We start from the raw sequence: 19,998 nt of genomic DNA, 5'->3' as shown, positions 1-19,998 counted from the left end.
CCTAATCTTCACACTTGAGAAAGCTTGAGAACAAGCAAACCAAAATAATAAATTTGACATTCAATGTACCGACCGAACCCTTTAGGCGAAATCCGGGTTACTATGATTGAATCATGTTGATCACAAAATACTGTATGAGATGACAGCGCCACTTTAAGAAATGCTTTGACATATTGTTTTAGCGATTCATAACAAAAATATGCTTGTACGACTTTAAGAATTCTAAAATTCTCTACAAGATTTTTTTAATAATTTCAGTAGAGATTTTCTCAGAAATTCAATTCAAAATTTCTTCAAAAATTCACTCCGAAGCTTTTTTTGGCACTTTCTTGTGTTATATTTCAAGACATCCTTAGAAACTACTTCAGAAATTGCTCAAAATTTACCCTTAGAATTTCTTGCAGAAATTCCGCATAAATTTCTTGAAATATTCATTCAGAAATTCCTCTCGTAATCATTCAGATATTCTATAGGGCATCCGCCTTAACGACATCTTGTCTTTAAGGAACTTTTTCAAAATATTCTCAAAAACTTCCTTCAAAAGCTCCGGTAGAAACATTTTTTTCGTGAGAAAAGTATTTTTTCTTTCATTAAATTACTGTTAAGTTAATGACTGAGTTTCTCAACAAATTTTCTATCGAAAACTTCGGTAAAATTCTAAAAGCTTTGCTCCATTGAGTCTATCAGAAATGAATCGTCATGAGCGTTTCGAGACTTTCTTTCAATTCCTGCATTTATTCAAAATTTTCTCAGAATTTTTTTTGACTTATTTTTGAAAATCTTTTCCCGGGATATTCTTTTTACCTATCACAAAATATTAATCTTGAAATAGTATTAACACGTCTTATGACAGATGAAGACATTCTATTAAAAAAAATCCTAAGAATTTTGTTGTTTTATGTTTTCTATTTTTTCTTAGGAAATTTTATTAAAGGATTACGAAATTTTCACTATATAACAATCATCTAACCTTCACCAATTTATTCAAAGTCCCTTCAGTAAATTCTGTCCAGGATTCCTAAGCAAATGCGCAAAATTCTTTTATCTCACTTCAAACAAAGTCTTGAAGGGATTTCTCCTGTAACTCATTCAGAGATTTATCCAGGTACTTTTCCAATTGGATTAATTTCCAAATTCATAAAACGTTTTTCCATCAAGAAAATATTTCTCATGAATTTTGCTTAGGGCTTACTAAGGAAATATTGCCTTAAAAAATCCGTAGGAGGCTTATTTCAGAAGCTGTTTTTTTTTTAAATATTCTTAGCAGTTCAGTAATTTCAAACAATCTTGCGGTATTTCGTTCAAATATCAAGCAGGGGTTTTTCCATAGATTCCACTACACCAATGTGGTAAGATTCTCAACAATTTTCCAGAACCTTTACGAATGCGCAACTTTAGACGTTAGTACGTTAGGCATAAAGAACGTTACTCTTGTCGGGTAACGAAAAAACAACATTATATGTAAATTATCACAACGTCTGGTATTAATATAACTGTTAAATTTAATAAATGCTCTACAAATATTTAAAAAATGTCTCCCCACCGTCTGACCCCTTTGGATATATTCACCTAAAAATAATATTTTGAGAGGGGCAACAAAACAAATTAGGAAAATTTGAGGATTTTCAAAACAATCTTTAACAAATCCGAGGAGTTTATTTTATTATTTTTTTTTTCTTTTTAATATTTATTTATTTTTTCACTTGTCATAAGACGAGTTTATATAATCCCATATGATTCCACCACTTAATTGTACCTTGACAACTACGCTACAGGACCCCCCTAAACGTATGCTCATTGATCCTCATAAATGAAGTTGTTTTCATTGTCTTTTGTTGATGCTAATAAGCCGATTAGTGTAGCAGGAAGAACCTTTTACAGAACTGCAACAAAGTATACTCAACATGTGAGAATCCAATGCGTTACCTTCAACTTATGCACATTGCATAAATCGTAATTCAGTGTAGTGTATAAACTATAATTTATCGAATCACCAAACTGTCAGACCCGTTCTGCCGGTACATAAACCACATGTGCGTGAGCGCTTGTGCCATACTCGTTATCTTGCAATATGTAACAAACTTACGTCGGTTCGCGACACTTACTTAACTTCGCGTATCGATTTGCATCTCACTCTTGCCAGTCAGTACCTAGCCCACCGAGTATATAGACTGCAGTCCGCTGCCGACCAGCTGGGACATTCACCACCAAGAGCCACTAAACACTATCCCATCCGCAGCGACCCGTGAATGCGGCTACCTCTCATGCCTTTACACGAACAGGTTTTAAATGAAAGGGAATCGACGATGACGAAGTTACCCTATCATCAAAAGTAACCGTTTCGCCTTTGACGTGTCTGGTGCAAGATCTTGGCTAGTTAGAGCGTGGCTTGTATGAAAACTTTATCCGCGGATCGATCAGCGGATAGCCCCAAGCGTGAGTGTTTGAATCTTGAAATCGGATCCACCGGTCGGTGGTGCGAGATCAAAAGTTGAAGCGTCGATCATGGCAGTAAAGGTCGCGATGGCTTCGGAAGGACAATCAAAGTATGTATATGGAGCACTGTCATTTCTGAGGGTTAATTATCGGATATTAGTGTGTCGTGAGGAGAATGATTAAACAAAGCGTTCCAATAATCAACACATTGTAGTAGAGTTAACACTCGAAACACTGAATAATTCTTTTAAACGCTACCAAAATAAATTAGATTATTTTACAATTTCAAAAAAAGGTAGCGGGACAGTTAAAACTGTAATGGTCCAACAGCTAATATAAATAGCAGAAGTGTGCCACATTAGGTACTGGTAGCACTAGTAACCGCTCTAAAAATGAGCTTTTGAAACGGCGGCGTGGAAAATGGCATACACAAAATCTCGTTTAGCAGGTTTTATGTATCCCAATAAAAGCGCTTTACTGGCAAACGCTGATTGAAGCATGTCAGTAGGAAACGAAAGCAATGTCTCGACGGCGACGGCCACTCGCGTTTGCGCTATATGGCTCTAAAATGGTATATCTATAGTCGGATTAATAACGTCCAAGGAGTCTTACAATCTGACTGACGTTTCAAGCCTTACGTTTACCGCGGAGGCCATTCATGTTACCTATTGAATTGCATCATAGACGGCAAAAACAGAGCTGATGGTAATCCTTTTATCGTAAGATTTTTAGCTTTCAACGATTAGAATCAAATGTTGGGAAGGAATAATACAGAGATGGATGCCCTGAAGATACCCTTGTTAAGCAATATAATTATTTAATCATTATAGATTTAGAAAACTCATAGTTGTGGCCAGTGAGACTTGATGTGTTTCAGCAGAGATCACGCAGAAACTGCAAGTATTCAGCAACCAATGACTTCTTCTTCTTCTTATTGGCATTACGTCCCCACACTGGACAGAGACACCTCGCAGTTTAGTGTTCATTAAGCACTTCCACAGTTATTAACTGCGAGGTTTCTAAGCCAGATTACCTTTTTTGCATTCGTATATCATGAGGCTAACACGATGATACTTTTATGCCCAGGGAAGTCGAGACAATTTCCAATCCGAAAATTACCAACCAATGACTACGTTTTAGAATTCGAGCCTGGGGCCTCACAACTGGATCTCGAATTCTGAGCTCCATCGACGATGCCATCAAAATCCGATATCAGAAAATCGAGAGCGTAAATGGAGATGGGTCGACCACACATTACGAAAGAGCGGAGACGAAATCTGTAAGCAAACACTGGACTGGAATCCGATAGGACATCGCATCAGAGGCAGACCCAGGGGCTAGTAAGACGACAGAAATTTGACATGAACCCAGGTCAAGGCTAAAGCGAGCAGCCGCCAAAGATGGAGATCTTTAACGTTTGCCCTATATCTACCCCTGGGCTGGGGTGCTCAGGATACATGAGAGTGAGATAGTTTTGGCCGCCTTCGTAAGAGAATCAGTTTCGACTTAAAACTGTAATATGAATTTATTTCTTCAGTTGTTCTAAATAGTTCTAATTAATTTTCTTATATTAGTATTGTGGTCAAAAATCTTAAAATACAATCAACGAGCAATAATTTAACACAAAAAAAACTGTCGTAACTTGAGGTTCGTCGCCTACTTAATGGAGTTACTGCCCTTCAAGCTACAATAAAACGGTTTAAAAAGCTTGCCTTTGGTCGAGGCAGCATTTAATTATTGTAAAGGGCTTCTTGTTCTTTGTAAAACGGTTATCACTAAAACAGTAATCTCTAAATGGTTTTGAAATCTAATTTGCTAAATGTTTTAAATATATTTAAGAAAACAAGTCACTAAAATCATCACATTTTTTTAGAATTGCGAGCTATGATAGTAGTAATAATGACAGTATATGAGCAAATACTAAGTAGAACTGTTTCGTAAACATTAATGAAATATTTATTGAACCAACGAAAACGAAGCTACTCTCATACAACTGGTCAAAGTTTGTACCAAAGTCATAATGTTGTCTGTCTTAAGTATTACTTCATAACTTTAAAATGCGACCTTGTTTATTATACAAGTCAAACATCATTCTTTTTTCATATTATCTATTAGCAATCAAACAGATTCTCTAATGTCAATATCACGAATCGGTTGATCGATATCTACATTGCATCACACCTGGTCAGGTTCTGATTTAACCAGCGCAGTGGTCTAACCATTCGCACTAACAAAAAATAGCACCCGGCGAACAACAGCTGATGAAAGTAAAAGTAAATTACCGAGAGCGAAACAGGCGCTCGCACACACATTCACATGAGGTCTGTTATCTGGAGTGGAACCCACGTGGAATATTATACATACATGGTGGTGGCATAAGATTCGATTATAATCGATTTGCAATGTCGCCGGTCAAATAAAAAATAAACATGGAATCGAAGCTCACGCCACATTTTATGTCGTGCCTTATGGTTCGCTCTTTGGCATTTCATTCAATCGGACGACGATCATCGTGGGTCAGCTTCACCGATAATGCCCAGGACGAGAGAACGACTGCTGCTCAGCTTCGACGGTTTGGGATGCAGTCAATTTGCATATTATAGTTAAGTTCAGGCTGACATTCACATTTTATGTTTTATCTTCGCTGCAGAGCAAAAGTGCGAAATGGTAGCAGTAAATTGTTTCCAAATGCATAATATAGTTGTGACATTTGTAGTTTTTTACCCAGATTTGTATTACATAACAAGATCGAATATTGAGGAAATTGAAATTTTTTAGGTCTTTATTTACAAAAAGACCAAGTAAAGAACTATCTGCGATTACGTAGTTCAGCGAAAATTGAACCCACACTCTATAGCATACGTGTCAGGACGATAAGCGGCACTACAGAGGGAACATGGAAGACGCTTTTTATGCACAAATTTCTGCGGATCCTTCATTGGTTTACAAAATAAAACCTCCACAACATCCATCAGAACCAATTGTCACTTTTAGAAGAAAATTCTCTAAAATAACATCTTTGTAGCTCAGACAAAAAAAAAAAATATCCCAAATGTTCGTCAAATTCACTTTCACAAAATGCTTATTTAGGGATCCTATTCCTGTTTTTGTTGAACATTATGGAAATTTCTTTTATGCGGGGAAGCCTCGATCACTATCAACCATGCACCAGAAAATCATCCAAAACTCCAATAGTTCTTAGAAAAAGACACTACAAAGAGTGTTAAAACATTTAACGACATGTAAAAAATCAACTGGGATTCAACTTGTTTGTGAATAATCAATCGATAATCAATAGAATGAGATTGAATTTTACAAACTAGCGCAGTTTGAATTCATTTCGAATTAAAATAGCAAACGATCCAATCAAAAGTTGCGTTTATTCCGTTACAAATTGTGATTTCAGATTTTTTACGCGATTGGAATTTATAATTTCTCGGTTGACTTAAACTTCCACAGCTTTCTGAGTACTCCCAGATTTTTATGTTCAAACAGTAGGAATTCAATAATTTCTACCTAAATTCAACAGCTTTTTGAATAGGTACCACCTGAATTTTCTTCGATTTTTTTGGGTTTTTTCGTGGAATTAACTAATTGTTTAATTGACGCAAAGGCTTTAATCGACTAAAATCAAACCGTGTAAAAAACCTAAGAGTACCACCTGAATTATCTTTGATTTCTTCAGAATTTGCCACAAGAGAGTTTCCCATTCTGACCAAATTTGCCATTGACACAAAATGAGAGTACTATATAAAGCTTTTGTAACATAACATGAAAAGCATTGTTTTATTGCCTCAGATTGAAGGAACATTATTGGTTGAATTTACTTGTTTATAAAACGTTTGACATTCTTCTTAAGGTAGTGTCAGTAGTTGACAAAATTATCTGCACTTTTCCGGCCGCCAAAAAAACACCCTTTACAGGTCGGCAGGGTACCCGGGTACCCACGAAACTAAAATACTTATATCTCTGGAAATTTACAACCAATTTCAACAATTTTGGGCTTATTCGATTCATAATTTTCTCTTCGATCAAGATGTTATCAGTGGGTTGGACAAGAAGGACATGTCCTACGCATGAAAATACCTGGGTAGGACAGTCGTAGCATTGTCCTACCCATGATCATGGTAAGAACATACCATGTGGATAACTAAAAGATCTAATGCTATCAATACTGTTTCAATTTCTATATCTAAAACATATCATTAAATCGTTTCAAAGTGAATTAGAGGTTTGAATGCTTATCAGAGGTTAAACTGACAATCGTGGAAGGTTCCAGGATTGTAAAGAAGAAATCTATTCCGAAAGGCTTCTCAGAGTCTATGCGGTATTTATTCCATTCCAATAAGTGCTAAATGATGTTTTTAAATTTTCCAAGAAGTCTTGAAGTTTTTTGTTTCTGCTCTTCAATAAAATTGGTGTAAATTTTCTGGAAATACGTAATTAGGCCCGGCGAAATTTTGAAATTTTATAAGAATTGACAGACTGACAGGTGAATTAATCAAAATCTGAATATCTAAACAAGGATATAGCTTAGCTTAACTTATCTAAGACTAATTGTACTTGTCAATAGTTGCCTCTCCGTGACTGGTCAAAACTGGTGTAAATTGAATAAGGGTTGGTATATACGACCTACAGCTCCAGTCAGTTGGGAAAGGAGAGGAATTTTAGTGTGTAGTTATTGTTGCTACTAGAGATCGAGAAAACTTCTGCATCCCCACAATACCACGGAAAGTAAATTTCGTTAACTCGGTAAGGTAGATTAACATAAGTATAGATCGATGATTCACTTAGAAAAGTGATGTAGTCTATGTCACATTATGTAATGTAGTCTTTGTCAGTCTTCCTGTTTATAAAGCAGAAGCGGTAGTCACTAGATTGCCGAGCTCGTATCCAACGTTGAAATCCGAGAGGATCTCCGGAAAGTATTCTTTAGATTTGAAAATCCAGTTTTTGTCCTACCCACGCCTGGGAACGTGGCCGCGCCTCTGATGTGGACCTTCGGAAGTTCCGGAACATCCGGAAAAGCGTTCAATTTTTGATTTTTTATAGCAACCTAAATCCACTAATAATGTGAAAAAATATTCTGTAACTAAATGTGCTCTCTCAGTAGATGAAGAAACTGGCTAGTCTAATCAGTTTCGTCGTTCCAGTTTCAAAATCTACCTGTCTGGCCGTGAAGGCCGATCAACGACGGATTAGATGTTTAGCCTGAAGATGATCCTTTATGAATTTCGGGAGTACAACTTGCAGACTCACCATCTGTTTATTGATTTCAAAGCAGCGTACGGTTCAGTGAAAAGAAATTAGCTGTGGCAGATAATGTCTGAACATGGTTCTCCGGCGAAGCTGATTACGATGATACGCTTGATGGCTTGAAATAAAGTATTCGGGTAGCAGACAACGTATACCGTGGGGCATCGAAATCCGTACACTTAAGCACCTTAGTACATGAAAAAGTCATTAAAAAACAGGAATCGAACGTAAATAAACGTTTGTCATTGGCACAGGAGCATGAAGGCTTCTGCTTTTGAAGTGTTTCACATTTACTCATTAAAAACGTCGAAAAACATGATAAAATAATGAATAAAATCAACTACTCCTGACTCAAAGGATCAAAATCCGTACAGCTATTTTTATACTAAATATTTAAATTGAAGCAGTCTGATTGACTAAACTACCACTGTAAATAGTTCGATACGCACCTTGAGAAGCGATCCTTTCGATTTGTATTCCGCTTATCTTATGTAATGATTCGCAATTAGCAATTAAAACACAGTTACTTCTGGTGCAATTATGCTCTACACGAAAACAAAATGGCGGCCAAAACTCCGCGTTTGGTGGGTGGCGATTTGTTTTTGATTTTTGTTGTTTTAATTTCAAAGCCTTCTTTCCATTTCGATGCGGTAAAAGCTTACTGCTAAGTATCTGAACAGGATAAGATAAATTATTTCTTCATTAATCACCTTCAACCTCCTTTAATTTATTGATATCTCTGAGGTGGACGAATTTCGGTGCTGTACGGATTTCGGTCCCGCACGGTAACCGCGTTTGTGACCGTGGAGAGATTCAGGCAGTGATGCGCTTTCAAATTTATTGTAAATATTGCACTCGAGGGGGTGATTAGGAGATCTGGGGTACAGAATAATGTCACTATCATCACATGGTCGCATATGCTCCTGACCTTTGCGGACGACATTGACTACATTGGGAGCAGGATAGGCTAAACCATCGACTCTACCAAGACGGAGTACATGGTTGCGGGTAAAGATAAAAGTAGATCTATTGGTGTTAGAGCTGGCGTAGTACTCGATGGGGAAGTTGTTGAAGAATTTGTTTATCTTTGAACACTTATGACATGTGACAATGACGTTTCCTTGGAAATGAAAAGACATATTGCTGCTGCGAATAGGGGCTTCCTCGAAACGAGATTTGCTCTGATTCGTAAGAATGTAAAAAGAGGCGGACCGGAAAGCTTTTGGGGTTTTCGAGCGAAAAATGCTACGCACGATTCTCGATGGGAAACTAGAAAAAGTTGTTTGGCGCTGACGCATGAATCACAACTCGTGATCAAGTGTTTAAAGATGAAAATATTGTGAACCGTATACAATACGGCAAACTCCAGTGGGCCGGTCACTTAGTGCGAATCTCGGAAGAAAGAATAGCAAAACACACAGCAACAAAAGTCACAGCCTTCTAGGATAAATTTTCAGAATCGGCAACTTATCTGGATGTTTGGGTGAATCCTTTAGTTGTTTTCCGGGTTCAAAGGGTGGTCCTTGCAATTTTTTTTTTTTTTTTTTTTTTTTTTTTAACTAATTTTATTTGCTAATTATCTAATACATGCATTCATCTCTTAGACTAGGTGTTCCGTGTTTTCTAACACTATCATCCTTATTTGCTATGTTACGCTTTTAGTTATTATTAATACATTTCAATTGCCTCTGGCAGTTAGAATTTTTCCTCTGGTTGAATTGAACCATGTAGGAATTACAATGTTTTCAACTTAAACTAAACTTAACCTATTTTATACTAAGGGTACAAGGAGTTAATCGTTGCAATAGAAGATTGCAACGATTTTGTCTAAAATTGGAAATTATTTTGTTGGACATTTGTTGCAATGTCTCAATATTAGAAATTCTATGAAGTTCATTGGTACTATACCACGGAGGCAACTTCAGAATCATTTTCAAAATTTTATTTTGAATCCTCTGAAGTGCCTTCTTTCTGGTATTGCAGCAACTAGCCCATATTGGCACAGCATACAACATGGCAGGTCTAAAAATTTGTTTGTAAATCAAAAGTTTGTTCTTAAGACAAAGTTTTGATTTTCTGTTTATAAGTGGATATAGGCACTTAATATATTTGTTACATTTGGCTTGAAGGCCTTCAATGTGATTTTGAAAAGTTAATTTTTGATCTAGCAGAAGTCCTAAATATTTAGCTTCGCTAGACCAATTAATTGGAACCCCATTCATAGTGACAATATGTCTGCTAGAAGGTTTCAAATAAGAAGCTCTCGGCTTATGTGGGAAAATTATAAGCTGAGTTTTGGAAGCATTCGGGGAAATTTTCCATTTTTGCAAGTAAGTGGAGAAAATATCCAAACTTTTTTGCAATCTACTACAAATGACACGAAGGCTTCGCCCTTTGGCTGAAAGGCCCGTGTCATCTGCAAACAAAGATTTTTGACACCCTGGTGGTAAATCAGGTAAGTCAGAAGTAAAAATGTTATACAAAATGGGCCCCAGTATGCTGCCTTGGGGGACACCAGCCCTTACAGGTAATCTATCAGATTTAGAATTCTGATAGTTTACCTGCAGTGAGCGATCTGATAAATAATTTTGGATCAGTTTAATGATGTACAGAGGAAAATTAAAATTCATCAATTTTACAATCAAACCTTCATGCCAAACACTGTCAAATGCTTTCTCTATATCAAGAAGAGCAACTCTAGTCGAATATCCTTCAGATTTGTTGAGCCGAATTAAGTTCGTAACTCTTAATAACTGATGAGTGGTTGAATGCCCATGGCGAAAACCAAATTGCTCATCAGCAAAAATAGAATTGTCATTAATATGAACCATCATTCTATTTAAAATAATCTTTTCAAACAGTTTGCTTATTGAAGAAAGCAAACTGATTGGGCGATAACTAGAAGCCTCAGCTGGATTTTTGTCCGGCTTCAAAATTGGAACAACTTTGGCGTTTTTCCATTTATCTGGAAAGTATGCCAATTGAAAACATTTGTTAAATAAATTAACCAAAAAGGATAAAGAGCTCTCAGGAAGTTTTTAATAAGTATGTAGGAAACATCGTCGTCATCCAAGGCCTTCATATTTTTAAATTTTCTTGTAATAGACATCACTTCGTCCAAATTAGTTTCCAACGAAGGGTCAAAAACATTCTATTGATTGAGAATGTCTTCTAGCCTCTGCGTGACCTGATCCTCAATAGGACTAGTGAGACCTAGACTAAAATTATGGGTACTCTCAAGCTACTGAACAAGTTTTTGAGCCTTTTCGCCATTTGGTAATAAAACTTTATATCCCTCTTTAAGCGCTGGAATTGGCTTTTGAAGTTTTTTCTAAAGAATTTTCGTTAATTTTCAAAGGGGTTTTGAACTGGGATCCAACATTGAGACATTATTCTCAAAGTTGGTATTTCTCTAAATACCGAAACATTTTTAATTTCATTTTGCAAATCTCGCCAAATAACTTTCAACGCGGGATCGCGAGTTCTTTGGTATTGCCTTCGCCTCACATTTTTAAGACGGATCAGTAGCTGAAGATCGTCGTCAATAATAATGGAGTTGAATTTAACTTCACATTTCGGAATTGCAATGCCTCTGGCTTCGACAATTAAATTTGTCAAAGATACGAGAGCATTATCAATATCACTTTTGGTATCGAGAGGAATGGTCCTTGCAATGATTTTGCTCTCAACACACGAGTTACAAAAAACTTCATATTTATATATTTTTTATTTATATTTTATAAAGATTGATACCCATTATGCTAGGGATCTATTGAAAAGTATTTATGGCCTCTTAACACCCTACGGAGAACCTGTCCTGGAATGGAAACTATAAAGTCAGCACGTCTGGTGGCCCTGAAACAATTAGAAACAAACTACTGAGGCAATTTCAAAAAGTTTGATGCCCATACTGTTAAGGTTACATTGAAAAATGTTTATGATCATTCTTGGAAACCTGTTCCGAAATGGCCACTCAAATTTTAACACATCTGTTAGACCCAAGATAGTAAAAAACAGCCTGCTGCTGTGAAAGTTTCAAGAATTTTGACACCCATATGGTTGGGGTTATGGTGCGGTAAGCCGCGCGGCTACAAAGCAAGACCATGCTGAGGGTGGCTGGGTTCGATTCCCGGTGCCGGTCTAGGCAATTTTCGGATTGGAAATTGACTCGACTTCCCTGGGCATAAAAGTATCATCGTGTTAGCCTCATGATATACGAGTGCAAAATGGTAACCTGGCTTAGAAACCTCGCAGTTAATAACTGTGGAAGTGATTAATGAATACTAAGCTGCGAGGCGGCTCTGTCCCAGTGTGGGGATGTAATGCCAATAAGAAGAAGAAGAAGATGGTTAGGGTTCCAACAAGAAATGTTTTTGACCACCCTGTCCCCTCCCCATTCAAAAACTTGTTCCAGAATGGCCACTCCGGAGTCAACTTGTCTGGTGAATCCAGAAGCAAAGATGGCAAGAAGCAAGAAGCCATCTTTGCCAGAAGCATCAAGAACACACGCTAGAAATAATTTCAAGAAGTTTGATAACCATATTGTTGATGTTCCCTTGAAAAAGCGTTCATGGCCACCTATGACCCCTCGAGGAACCTGTTCTAGAATGGCCAATTGAAGTTCTGCACATCTGATGGACCCAAATCAATAAAAATCATTCTGCTGATAAAATCTAGACTAACATTTGAAAAGGGCGTAACAGCCAAAATTTATTCCTTCTGATGCTTCGTCTACATATAAAGCTTTGTATGTGGATGAAGAATCTGTAGGAATAAATTTTGGCTGTTACGCCCTTTTCAAATGTTGGTCTAGAAATATCAAGAAATGTGATACCCATATTGCTGATTACCTATAGAAATCCACGATCAGTATAATCTATGCAGGAAATGTCCCTAGAAATCCGGATTTCCCGGTAATTCGAGGGACCGGACCAGTCCAATCCTAAAACAGCACGATAAAGGACAAAATTTTGAATCGAATGATCCCAAAATGGTTGAAAACGGTGAAAAATTGCCTAAGATATAAGCATTTTAGTTTCGTGGGTACCCGGGTACCCTGTCGGCCATTTAAAGGGTAAAAAAAATGTCGGAACCCCTCCTTAATCAAAATTTCAGTTAACCCGTACCATCGATTTTGGCTGTCATTATTGTGGATGTGACAGAGTTTCAACCTCCTACAATGAAAATTCATATAGATATCGCGAATTTAATTCCAAAAAGGTACGCGGGTACCTAGCCGGCCACACAAGGGTTAACAGAGTTCAATAAATAAACTATGCGAAAATGGTAGGGGAACCTAGGGTAATATGCACCCCCGGGGCAAAACGACCTTTTGGCATTTTTAAGTACATTTTCGGCAGTTTTTCGAGAGTATTTACTACAGCGCATGTAGTTCGGATCTCGAACTACCAATCCAGTAGTTAACATTTTTGAAAATATTCCTGGAACTTACCCTATTACCCCAGTTTCGGACCCCGGGGCTACTTTGGATATTTGATTTTCTAAAAAAGTTAAACAAAAAAATAGCAAATTAGAAACAGAAAGTTGTCATGAGTGTCTCGTACTTGACTCCATTTACGTCGACTAGTCGAGTCAAGTGCGAGACACTGAAGACGCCCTTACTGTTGAGGTCGAAATACGTATCTGTCAAGGTACAATTAAGTGGGGGAATTGAATGGGATTGTACAAACTCGTCCTATGACAAGTGAAGACATTCCACTAAAAAGCTCAAAATAATTTTCTAGTTTTCGATAGTGGCAGTTTGATAGTAATTTATGTTAAAATTCCTGTTTAAAAATGCACAAAGTAGTTTTCGATTTGTGAAAAAAAGCCCCGCACGACGGTAGTCTCAGCACGGTGTCTTTGTGGGAAAAGACTTATTTTCAAAAAATCAGTATCTACACCCACTACACGAAAGTATAAGCTTTCCTCTTCCAGGTTGGTGCATTTTTTAAATGTTCTATCGGGGGTCATTTTTCCTTAAATTTGGGATGAGGGGAGGTTAAATCAGCTAGAGAAAGAAATGACAACACCAGTAACTATTAATATGTATATTTTTTTTACATTGAGAAAAATTTAGAGATCGTCCGTGTTATGTTCGGCAAAACATACTTTTGCATATAAACAATAAAGACGGATCCATAAAAAAAATGAAAAACGATCCATAAATAACATCTGAATGTTCCATAAAACGCTACCATAAATCCATAAAATAGTTCAGGAAATTCCATAAAGAATATTTTTTCGATCCATAACTAAGCTAAAATTTAGCAATTAATAGGAAAATATGTTCCATTAACATGGTCAAGAAAAACAATACAATTCTTGCTATTTTCCCATGAACAAATGATCAATAAAGAACTATATTTTGATCCATGAAATTTTAAATTTGCGCATTTTTTATCGTGATGATGGTCCATAATTTTAGTCACATAATCCATAATTCTGGCCAGTTGATCCATAACTTAGTTCAAATATTTCATAGTTTTGGTGATATGATCCATAAATTTTGGTAAATGATCCATAGATTTAAAAAAATGTGTGGATCAATTAATATAGTTTCATTGGCCTTCTTTCCAAGCATTATTGATCACATTATGAAATTTATGGATCATATAAATAAAATTATGGATCATATGACCAAAATTATGGATCATGTTACTGAAATTATGATTCATCATCAGGATAAAATTGCGCATTTTATGGATCAAAATATAGTTTTATGGATCATAAAATTATTCTCTATGGAATCTCCCGAACTATTTTATGGATTTATGGTAGCGTTTTATGGAACATTCAGATGTTATTTTACCCCAGTTTACCCTACATGTCGGTTTGTTATGGGTTATGGGTCACGGAATGTTGCCTACAAATCCTGAAAACTGAACCAGATATTTTTTTCATTTTCCCGTTCCGACGTCATGTGAATTCCAACATTTTAACACATATGTATGAAAAAAATCACGACAAGATTTACGAGCAGTGAGGCCACTTACGAGTAGTTCGTGTACTGCCGTTCTAGGTATGCTTGGTATGCTTGTACCAAATTGGAAATATGACTATTAAGGACTTTACGATTTGTGGGTACATGATTTTGAAAATAAACACTGGAAAGCAAATACCTACTAAAACAAGAATTTTCTGGGAAATCACGGTATGCAAAATAGCTTTCTTCTATCAGATGAGGGTATTAGTTCTGGAGTAAAACGTTTGTTGTGTGGTCCAAAATTTTTCATTGCTGTCGTCCAACTGGTAGGAAATTTAGGAACATTGGCTCACAGAATTGACAAGAAAACTTCGTTTCATTGAAATCATTCTAATATTTCATTCGGGAATATAATTTGCAATTAAGAGCATTCAAACAGCTTAACGGGACAGTTCTGCTGAGAAATACAATATTCTTCTGGTGTTTTCTATGCAAGTCAGTCCCGCTATGTGCTTGATCTCGTAAATGACTTATACGATCAACATATCTATCAACATTTCTGATTTTTTTTAATTGAACTGTTAACGTGGTTGAAGTGGGTAGACTCAAATACAATTATTCTGAAAACTCTCTAGTCTGCCTAGCAGCACAATCTGAACCAATTTGGTTGCAGCAACTCAAATGTGTATAAGGGTCACATAAACTTTTGTGCAATATGTGTGCTACTCGGGTCTATGACCTTGGGTTTAGTTTAGAAGATCGAATTAGAAAATAATATTCCAATAAATGCTGTTCCATAAAATAACATAGTCTGCAGATGTGGTGAATATTCATCGCGAGACAAAAATGCATCGAAATTAGGCATTGGGGCAAACGGATATGATGTTGTTTTAAATATTTTTTTACCAACTTCAGTATCTTTAAGGCTATTTAAAAAAAACTTAAAACAATACTGCTTTGAGATAAAAAAGTCATAATTTACAAAGACTCATATGAGACAACTATGCATTGAAATATAGTAAAGAGGTTAGGTGCATTCAGATTCATCTTCTTGGTCAAGATATGTCAGCAATTGCTTCAATCAGTCATTCAAACATCCTAATAAATAAATATTCAATTGCATTATGCGTAACATTTGGTAGTACCCACCCACCTTTTAGTGTAACAAAGCATAACGCAATGTGGACCTCCCCCCAAACGCGTTACGTAATTTATTAACAGACCAGAAATGCTAGGTCTTAAAGTTTTATCGGTTTTTCAAATTCTTGCTCATGTTCAAGTGTTTGTTCAAACTTATAGAAAGTCTTGGGAGCTTTGATTTTTTTCTCAAATTACAATATGTATTCTGACATAATTTCGAACATTACTACAGACTGCTTTTATATTTCCAGTAACTTGAAGTAGGGACGTTCCGATACTTCCGATATATCGGAATATCGATATTTTTGTTTCGATATCCGATATTTTTGTATCGTTAATTTGTTCTCGATATATCGGTCATATCGATATTTTTGGTTTCGATATCGATATATTGAACCAGAACAAAGTAACGCAAAAACTAACAATTGAATTCTATTATTATGAAAGAAAATACTTCAAAATGGATCTGATTTTTTATTTTTAATGGTTAAGATAGATGATTTATCTCGGCAGCGCAGATGGTGTGAGGTCACTGCCATCATAAATAGTTTCGGCGTTGACGCGCCGTTGTGCGACATCTGTTATGCCGCTGGTCCTTGAATCCTTACGCGAATTCAATTATATATTCGACGTGTTCCTATGATAAATTAGATAAATAAACTTTAGAAATTAGGAAGAGATTTTAGGAAATAAAAATTTAGAAGAATTTGAAAACATGAAAATATCATTCCGAAATTCAAAAGAATGCCCCGTAGGAATCAAAGAGAATTTCCCTAAAATATTTTCATGGGTTTTTTGATAAAAAATTTGAATTTTTTTCTGATTGAAAATCAAAGAAAATTTCGTGTCGAAAATGAATGGAATTTTGCGTGAAATTTTGAGAGAATTTCTTTTTAGTTAAGAATATTTCAATGGATTTTCTTGTGAAAATTCTGATTTTTCATTGAAATTTGAATTAAGAACTTGAGATTCACTAAAATACAGAACAATTGTGGAATTTCAGCAAATTTCTCCAAACTTCAGTTGATTTTTTCTAGCAAATGGAAAATAGTGAGGTCAGTATCATGCCGAAAAAGCCGCCACTACCGGTTAAAACTACGACAAACGCTGCCGCTGATGATTGTTGGACTGGCATACTCTAGAAACAGATTGGATTAAGTAATGGTTAATAGGATAAAATAATAGTAATTGAATAACTGCAACAAATATATTTTAAATATTCTCATTTCTGAAATATCACATGATTTTCCAATATATCAATATTTTCATTTCAATATATCGCTGATATCGATACCTTGATTCGATTATTGTATCGAATCAAATATCGATGTTTTGAAGTATAGGAACGTCTCTAACTTGAAGTGAAGTTTATGCGAATTTGTGTGAATTCCTGGGAGTTCCTGCAATTTACGCAATTTCCAGGTACCAGTTTACTGTCGCTTGACGTTTAATACTGCAAGTTGAGGCATTTTTAACACACTAAACTGTTCAACCTTTATATTTTTATTTCACAATCTATTTGAAATAAAAAAAAATTAACTGTCCATTTTTTGATTTCAAATAGATTGTGTAATACAGATATAAAGGTTAAGAAGGTACGCCCAGGACAGAATTACCAAAAGTGCTGCAAAAATATAAGATATATGCGAGTACAGAACAGTAGAGGACCCTATTTAGAAGCTAGGTTTACTGAAAATAAAGTCCTGAAAATAAGACTTTAAACAGCAAAATACTCCAACTGTCTAAGACGAGTTTAGTACTTTCCATTTAACTCCACTACGTTTTGTTTTGGTGATAATAGAATGAAGCCCGTGGTGAATTTGAAATTCACCACACCTTTATCTACATACATTTCCAAAAGCCCAAATCTGGCGTAATAGTTTTCGTACAGTGCCGAAACTCAAATTATGATTGTTCAGCATAACTAAGCAAACGATCTTTCATTATTTCAGCCCCATACGCGTTATGGTTCTTTCATCTCGTGCTCTTGAAAAAAAATATTGGAAAAGCACGTGGTTTACAAAATGGCCGATTTCTGGCTTCATTCTATAATCACCTTCAGATACGTATTTGAAACTCAACTGTGAGGTCGTCTTCAGTGTCTCGTACTTGACTCTACTTAAGTACGACTCGAGTCAAGTACGAGACACTGAAGACAGCCTCAAGGTTGAGGTCGAAATACGTATCTGTAAAGATAACAAAACGTAATGGAATTAAATGGAAAGTACTAAACACGTCTTAGACAGTTAAAGACAGTCGGAGACGAGCCAGCCTCGGGCTGAAAGTCTCCTTAATAAAGACACAAAAAAAAAAAAAAAAGTTAAAGACATGCCACTAAAAAAAACTTACCTTAAACTTCTCAGCAAAATACTGTTAAATCGAAAAGGCTGTTGGTACTGTTAGACTGCTTTTAATTATTTTCACCCACAGGTTCTATACTGCAATCAATATCTCAAAAGCTTTTTAAACAAAACAGCAGTTAGAACTTAAAGTCTTTTGCAGCGAGTCATAAGTTTGTTAGAATGTTAGAACGCAATGCTTATTATCAAATAACTGAATTGATACTTTCAAATGATGTTGTACATTTCATATAGTTACCAAGAAGCTATTCTCTTCGTTCAAATAAAATACATTTTTTACATAATTAAAGTGCTCAAAACCTTATCAGACATTTTTTAATTTTTCTGGGAAAATTTTGGAAAACTCACTGGGAAAATCGGGAATGAGCTGGGAATTTATTTTGTCGACTGGAGCGGTCACCCTGTATTAATTTAGGGCGCACGTTCTGCCTGACTATGCATAAAATGGCAATGGCTGTATTTTTTAGCTGTTTTATCAAATACAAAACAAATAAAGCTGAGATTTTTACTAATCCAATCGTTTTGGATTAGTGGATTTTATTCCACTAAATAAATTTTAACAAAAAAAACTCATTTGGTACTTTTTAAACGCAAAGAATTGTTCATTTGAAAGGTATCAGAATATAAAACATACAATATATTATTATTGTAGTTATATACATAATAGAATTACAAAACATATCACAAAAGCTATTACCAAATGCTTGAAAGATCTTGCAATACCGTAACATATTCCTAAAAATACTCACTTGCTAAAAACAACGGCCGAGATCCTTGCCCCTATCTGTCAAAATTGTCGTGAATGCAACCGGATACACAATCGTTCGTATATGTTTAGTGCCCAATCCACTCTCGTCACCGGTTTAGCAATCTCTCTGAAATTTCTCACTCGAGCGCAAACTTCTTTCCTTTCGCTTTCTTCAGGGTCACCGGGCGATTGTAATCTTTCTCACTGTTTCGGTTCACTCTCACCCCTTCTTCAGTGGTGGATAGCGAGACTCTTCTCGTTCGATTAGCTGCTGACTGAGCCGCACCGTCAATTCACACCTGACGGCGCTCAAAGTTACGATCTGGCGAAATCTCAAAAACCAATCAATCGAATCAAGCACAACTTCTTTGTTCCGTTCGAAAACTTTGGGAAATCGTAACCCTCGAGTATCGTCAAGATCACCGAAAAAGCGACAATCACCACTTTGGACCTACGTGGAAAATAACTCCTAAATGATTTCACTCCACTTATGCGCGCCGTTTGAATACACTCACTAGATCACACTTGGCTTAATTTTTCGATTTTCCGATCATCAATCATCGGAGACGCTCGGTCCCGGGTCGAATTGTGGGCTCTTCAAAGCCGCATACGTACATCGATATGTAGACAAGATATTGCATTCACCGAAACAAATTTGACAAACCGCGCTGGTAATCGATCCCTCTCGAAACGGCTTTCCGCCACACTGCTCAAGGAAATTTCTGCGCGCCAAGCTCCAATGCAATGGGGGCTGTGGGGCGCCTAAGCTAAGAGACGTCCAATCGGTAGTGCGCGTAAAATTCGACTAACCTGTGCGGCCCAAAGCGCAACACGCTAGTCGCCTCCCGCTGCGTTGTTGTGTGTGGGGTGGTTTTGCGACGGTCGTCGGTGTTGCTCGAACTAGTTGGAACGCTTTTGTTGAACAGGCGCTTAAAGGCTTGCGGTACCCGATCTGCAACAAGGTGGAACGTACCTTTGCGCGCTATGCGAAGCAGTCGCCGCCAATGCAGTGACTGGTGGCAGCTTGCGGTGATGATGACGATGTCGCTTTCCGATCTACAAGCAACAAAAAGTCGAACACAAAGTGACCCTGCATCAACCGTCGATGCAACGGTTTTTGCAGCAGATCCGCA

The 19,998-nt window shown here is 36.5% G+C and overlaps 1 pseudogene; it reads right to left on the bottom strand.

Moving 5' to 3' along the window:
* LOC134222868 (mucin-2-like) overlaps positions 1-19,759 on the bottom strand; it is a 552,473-nt pseudogene extending 532,714 nt beyond the window's left edge.
* Positions 19,760-19,998: the final 239 nt, after the last annotated feature.

Source organism: Armigeres subalbatus, chromosome 3 (genome assembly GCF_024139115.2).
Source record: "Armigeres subalbatus isolate Guangzhou_Male chromosome 3, GZ_Asu_2, whole genome shotgun sequence".
Classification (NCBI taxonomy): Eukaryota; Metazoa; Arthropoda; class Insecta; order Diptera; family Culicidae; genus Armigeres; species Armigeres subalbatus.
Note: the sequence above shows the minus strand (reverse complement) of the source record. Positions and strands in the feature narration are given on the sequence as shown.